This window comes from Ictidomys tridecemlineatus, chromosome 1 (assembly GCF_052094955.1).
Source record: "Ictidomys tridecemlineatus isolate mIctTri1 chromosome 1, mIctTri1.hap1, whole genome shotgun sequence".
NCBI classification, from domain to species: domain Eukaryota; kingdom Metazoa; phylum Chordata; class Mammalia; order Rodentia; family Sciuridae; genus Ictidomys; species Ictidomys tridecemlineatus.
Window position 1 is genome coordinate 180973732 of NC_135477.1, and position 6260 is coordinate 180979991.

The following is a 6260-nucleotide window of genomic DNA, read 5'->3' on the forward strand; positions in this document are numbered from 1 at the left end:
TTGAGATCGTGTTAATTTCTTAGATCAATGTCGCAATTTTGGGAAACTTGACACTTTTTGGCCTTTTGAAGTACCAGGGATTAAACCCAGGGGCACTTGACCACTGAGCCACATCCTCAGCCTTTTTTATTTTTTATTTTGAGACAGGGTCTCACTGAGTTGCTTAAGCCCTCCCTAAGTTGCTGAGGCTGGCTTTGAACGTGTGATCCTCCTGCCTCAGCCTCCTGAGCTGCTGGGATTACAGCTGCGCACCACCACATATTAAGCCCTCTCATTCATTGTCTTCCCATTTAATTCTTCCTTAATTTCTTTCAGTAACATTTTCTAATGTCCAGTGTCTAGGTCATGCACATCTTTTATCAGTTTTAACCCTAAATAGTTACTATTTTGGTGCTTTTATAAATGGTATTGGTTCTCAAATTGCTACGTCAAGTTTTTCATTACTAGCCAATAAACGCAATAGATTTTGTATATCGATCTGTGTCCTGTAACCTTGGGAAACTCACTTATTCTAGTAAAACCTTTATGGATTCCTCTGAATGTTTTATTAAAAATGTGTTGTCTGTGAAAAGAAGAAAGCCTTACTCCCTCCTTTGCAGTCTTGGCGTCTTGTTTGTTTTCCTTACCTTCTCGTACTTGCTAGAACTTCCTGTGCATGACTGAGAAGAAGTGTGGAGAGTGACCTCGCTGGAGTGAGGTTGGTGGGAGGGCACTTTCCAGGGATGTGTCAGGGTTTAATCCCCAGCATCAAAAACAAACAAGCAAACCGCCCCCAAACCCAGCAAAAAATCCAAAAAGTCATGCTGATGTCCTGATCCTAAGGAGGACACATCCAGCCTTTCTCAATTAAGTACGATGTTTGCCTTAGGGGGCTTTTGTAGACATCCTTAATGAGGTTGAGAAATTTCCTTCTCTTCCTGGTTTGCTAAGAGGTTTCTTGTTGAAAAATCAGAAATAAATGCTGTGTCAGATGCTTGTTCTGCCTCTATGGAGAGGAGCTTATGGATTTTCTTTTTAGTTTTCACCATGACCTTGAGTTTTGAATGTTAAAGCAACCTGTATTCTTAGTATTAATCTCATCAGCGGGCATTATCCTTTCTATACATTGTTAGATTCCGCATGTCAAAATCTTGTTTAGAGTTTTGTATCTGTGCAAAATATGAGAGATATTGGTCTTGTAATTTCCTAGGCTGGTTTGGCATCAGGTACTGTGGCCTCATAGGATGAGTTCAAAGGCTTCTCTTCTCTTCATTTTCTAGAGGTGTCTGTGTTTGGTGGGTATTATTTCTTCCATAAATGCTGAGTCCTGTTCCCAGTGAAACCACCTGGCTTGGAGCTGTGCTTCTGGGATGATCTTTCGCTGACAGTTCTTTTTCTTTAGTAGCAGTAGTGGTATATTCTGCATTGAGGTCATTTCTCTTGCTCCTGGTATTACTTATGGATTTTTCTTCCTGTTTCCCGACCAGTTGGACTAGAAGCTTTTAAATGTTCTTGATCTTTTCAGAGAGCCAGATTTTGGTTTCATTGATCTTCCTGTTGTTTTTCTGTTTTATATTTCATCAATTTCTGTTGGAATTTTTTATGATTTCCTTTCCTCTGCCTCCTTTTTTTGGGGGGGGGTTTAATTTGTTCTTTTGTTTTCTGTTTCAAAAGGTAGAGCTGAGGTCACTATTTCTTTTCCACTCTGCACATTTAGTGCTGTAATTTCCCTGTAAGTGCTGATTTAGTGGTAGCCCACGAAGCTTGATATGTTGTGTTTTCACTTTCATTAGTTTGAAATACTTGTAACTTCCCTTTTGATTATTTTCCTTGACCCCTCAATTATTTAGAAGTATATTATTTAGTTTTGAATATTTGTGGATTTTAGAGATCTTTCTGTTATTAATTTATAATTTGATTTCATTGTGGTTGGAGAACTTGCTTTGTAGGACTAGAATCCTTTTAAGTTTATTGAAACTTGTTTTATGGCCCAATATGTGGTCTATGTTGGTAAATGATTCTTGCGTACTTGAAAAGAATGTGTCTTCTGCTGTTGTTGGGTGGAGTGCTGTATCAATGCCATTTGGGTCAAGTCAGTTAATAGTGTTGTTCATGTCTTCTGAATCCTTCCTGATTTTTCTCTACTTATTTTATCAGTTTTTGAGACAAGGATATTGAAATCTCTGAATATAGTGATGGGTTTGATTTGGTGTCATGTGTTTTGAAATTCTGTTATTAACTGCATAAACATTTAGAGTTTTTACTTCTTGATGATGACTGCTTCACCAAGACAAAATATCTTCTTCTTTATCCCTAGTAATATTCTTTGCTTTGAAATTTACTTTGTCTGATATTCTTATAGTAACCCACCTCTCATTTGATGAGGTGTAATAAAAAATTCCAATTCCAATTTGCAATTTATTTTTGTCTTTATATATAAAATGCATTTTCTATAGGCCAGATATAGTCAAGTTTTTAAAATCTAAGCTAAAAATCTCTTGCCTTTTAATTGAGGGTGTTTAGAACATTTATATTTAATGTAATCATACGGTCAGCTTTAAATCTAACATTTTGATATTTATTTTCTATTATTATCACATCTTCTTTGCTCCCTTCCCCTCTTTTTCTGCATTTTTTTGAATTTGAATTTTTTATGATTCAATGTCATCTTCTTTGTTGCTTATTAACTTTGCAATTTTAGTGGTTACTTTAGGGTTTAAAGTATACATTTTTAACTTATCATAGTCAAGTGATCTGATTTCACTTATAGTATACTTAAAATCACAACATGTGCAAGATCCACACACAATGTCAAGTGATATTATGCCACTTCACATGTGGTGTAAGCACCTTGCAATGGTATGCAAATCCACGTCTCCCCTCACAGTCTGTATGCTACTATTGTATTTTTTACTCATATCTAAGTAATATGCCAACTCTACATTCATATGCTTTTAAAGAACAAATTATGATTCAAAGACAACTTTCATTTCATCCCTGTGTTGCCTTCTCTGGTGCCCTTCATTGCTTTGGCTGATCCAATCTACTCTCCTTTCCTCTCTGTGTGAGGGGAGTGTCCTTAAATGTTTTTTGTGCTGTGATTCTGCTGGTGATGGATTGCTTCTGAAAAGTTTACTTGGCTTTTATTTTTGAAAAGTGTGCTTGTTGGGTATAAAATTCTAGGTGAATTGGCTCTTCTTTTTCCTTTGGGTACCGTAACATGTTGCTCTTTGCGTTGTTTTCCAAAAGAATCTCGTTGTCATCTGGTAAAACCCAACATGTAGAAGAATGGAACTAAATCCCTAGCTCTCACCCTGCACAAAAGCCAACTCTCAATGGATCAAAGAACTAGGAATAGACCAGAGCTTTGCATCTGCTTGAAGAAAACATGTGCCAACACTCCAACATATAGGTTCAGGCAACAACTTCCTCAGTAGGACTCCTAAAGCTCAGGAAGTAGTACCAAGAATTAATAAACGGGACGGCATCAAATTGAAAAGCTTCTGCACAGTGAGGAAACAAGAGTGTAAGGAGAGGGCCTATAGAATAGGAGAAGTCTACTCCTCTGATAGACAATTGATATCCGGGGTATATAAGGAACCCCAAAAGCAACAAATAACCCAATAACCCACTCAATAAATGGTGACATTAACTAAACAAACACTTCTCAAAAGAAGAAATACAGTCAACACATATATGAAGAATGCCAAACAGCTCTAGCCATTGAGGAAATGCAAATTAAAACTTCACTGATATTTTATCTTACTCCAGTTAGAATGGCAGCCATCAGGAATTAAAAATAATAAATGCTGGAGAGGATATGGGGGAAAAGGAGCATGTACTCTGTTGATGAGATTGTATGAGTAAAACCACCCTGGAAATCAGAATGACGGTTCCTCAAAGGATTAAGGATGGAACCACCATACGACCCAGGTAGACCATACCTCAGTATTTATCTAAAGGAATTAAAATTAGCACAGTGATACATGGTACCCATGTTTATAAAAACATAATTCACAATAACCGAGTTATGGAACCAGTCTAGATGCCTGACAAAAAATGGATAAAGAAAACGTGGTATATATTGCTTAGTGCCTTGCTGTTGCTGAGATTGGCTTTGAACTTGCAATCCTCCTGTCTCAGCCTCCTGAGACGTTGGGATTCCAGGCCTGCACCACGGCACCTGGCCTATTAATTTTCAAAGGATTCTGCATGCTGTTCTCCATAATGGCTGTCTTGTTTAAGGCCTGGTCATTCCTTATTGGATACAAGATGGCATAAAATTTATCTTGTTGGTTGTATGTTTTCACTGTGAGTACTATGAGTTCTCATCGACACCTGAAAGTTATACTACTCTAATTTGAATTGCTACCAGTTTAACTTCAAAAAATAAATTAAAAAGTTATGCTCCCCTGACACCTCTGTTCCAATCCTTTTCAGTTTACTGATGTTACAATATCATGTCTTCCTACATGCACGTCCCCAAACAGAAACTAAGAATTCTTTCAAATGCATTGGTTGCTTAAATTGTATAGGAAACAAATACATTGTCGTAAACTATCGTTACCATAATACTAGTTTTTAGCTAATTTTTTAAAAAAAGTATTCAGATGGCCCCCAACATACAAGATTTCAACTTGTGAATTCTTAACTTTGTGTTGGTCTGAAAACGATATGCATCCAGTAGAAACGGTGTTTCAAAATTTGAATTTTGATTCAAACTATTTTATATCAACCTTATCATAAAATAGGCTCTGTGATAGGTGATTTTGCCTGAGGTCTAATGGAGATGTTCTGAGCAGGGCGGGCTCGGCCTGCTGAGGTTTGGAGTTGGTCTGTGAGGTGTGCTGGAACAGCAGACTTAAGGTATGATGGGAGTCTGAGGATGAAACCCCACTGTAAGCTTAGAACACCTACATAAGGCTTTTACACCATGCAGAAAACATCCAGGGCAGGTGAGCAGCGTTCTGATGATGCTGGTTTTCTTTTCTTTTTTTTTTTCATTGTTTTTTTTTTTTTATTGGTTGTTCAAAACATTACATAACTCATGACATATCATCTTTCATACATTTGATTCAAGTGGGTTATGAACTCCCATTTTTACCCCAAATACAAGTTGCAGAATCACTTCAGTTACACATCCACATTTTTCCATAATGCCATATTAGTGACTATTGTATTCTGCTACCTTTCCTATCCCCTACTATCCCCCCTCCCCTTCCCTGATGCTGGTTTTCACAGTCGCCCATGCGTTGGCCTTTCTGAGATCTCTGTGCCTGCACACGGCTCTGCGTGGCTGGCTGGGCCCTTCATTTGTACCTGCAGCTCCATGGAACACGCCTGATCAGTCAGGTCTAGTGGACTCTACTCCCTCAGCCTCTGTCTACCTGGGTGGACCTTAACTCGGCCCGTGGTTTTGCAGGACGTTTTTCCTGGAGGGTGGTTCTCGGTTGACACGGGCTTCTTCGAACACTATGGGCCTTTTGGCCTCCTCAGCTCTGGTGAGAGACACTTGGACAGTCCCACCAAGGGCCCCTGGTAGGTGGAGGGTCCCTTTCCTCTGCTGGGCTCCAGATGCTCTGTTTCCCTTTCAGCAGTTTATGTTTTGAGGTGCATTTTGATCATAATGTTTCTCCTGTGGCTTCTCTGAGTTCATCTTCCGTGGAGACTATTGAGCTTTGGGGGATGTTTGTCACCAATTCTGGAAAGTTTTCAGCCCTTATTTCTTCACATATCCCCGCTCCCTTCCTCTCTTCTCCTGGGACTCCCACGGGGCACCGCCCGATGGCCTCCCTCAGGTCCTCGGGGTGCCCATCACTTCTCCTCAATTTGTGTTCTTTCTGTTGCAGATTCAGTGGTTTCCCCACCGTGTCTGTGAGTTTGCTGGTTCTTTCTTCTGGGAGCTCAAGTCTGCCTTCACTTCTTGCCCAGGGGCCATGTTGATCTTCTCTGTATGGTTCCAATTTTGGTACATGTGCTGCCAAAGCGAGCACAAAAAGTCGTAGCTGGACACAATCCTTTTATTTATTTTTATGGGGTGCTGAGGATCGAACCCAGGGCCCCGCATGGGCTAGGCGAGCGCTCTACCGCTGAGCCACAACCCCAGCTCCGTCCGCCTTTGATTCTACTTCAATTTCTCGAGTGAGTTCTCTCTCTCCAGTCGTTGTGTTTTGTGCTGTGGGTTCTTTTTTTGGTTTCTTTCAGGCGGTGTGTCTCTTTGTTGATATCTCTGCTATGTTTACACATTGTTCCCTCAGCTTTCTGCATATCTGAGCATCCTT

The 6260-nt window shown here is 39.7% G+C and overlaps 1 pseudogene; it reads right to left on the bottom strand.

The window, feature by feature from the left end:
- Positions 1 to 5901: 5901 nt before the first annotated feature.
- On the bottom strand, positions 5902 to 5972 carry LOC120885953 (U6 spliceosomal RNA; annotated as a pseudogene).
- Between the last annotated feature and the right edge of the window lie 288 nt (positions 5973 to 6260).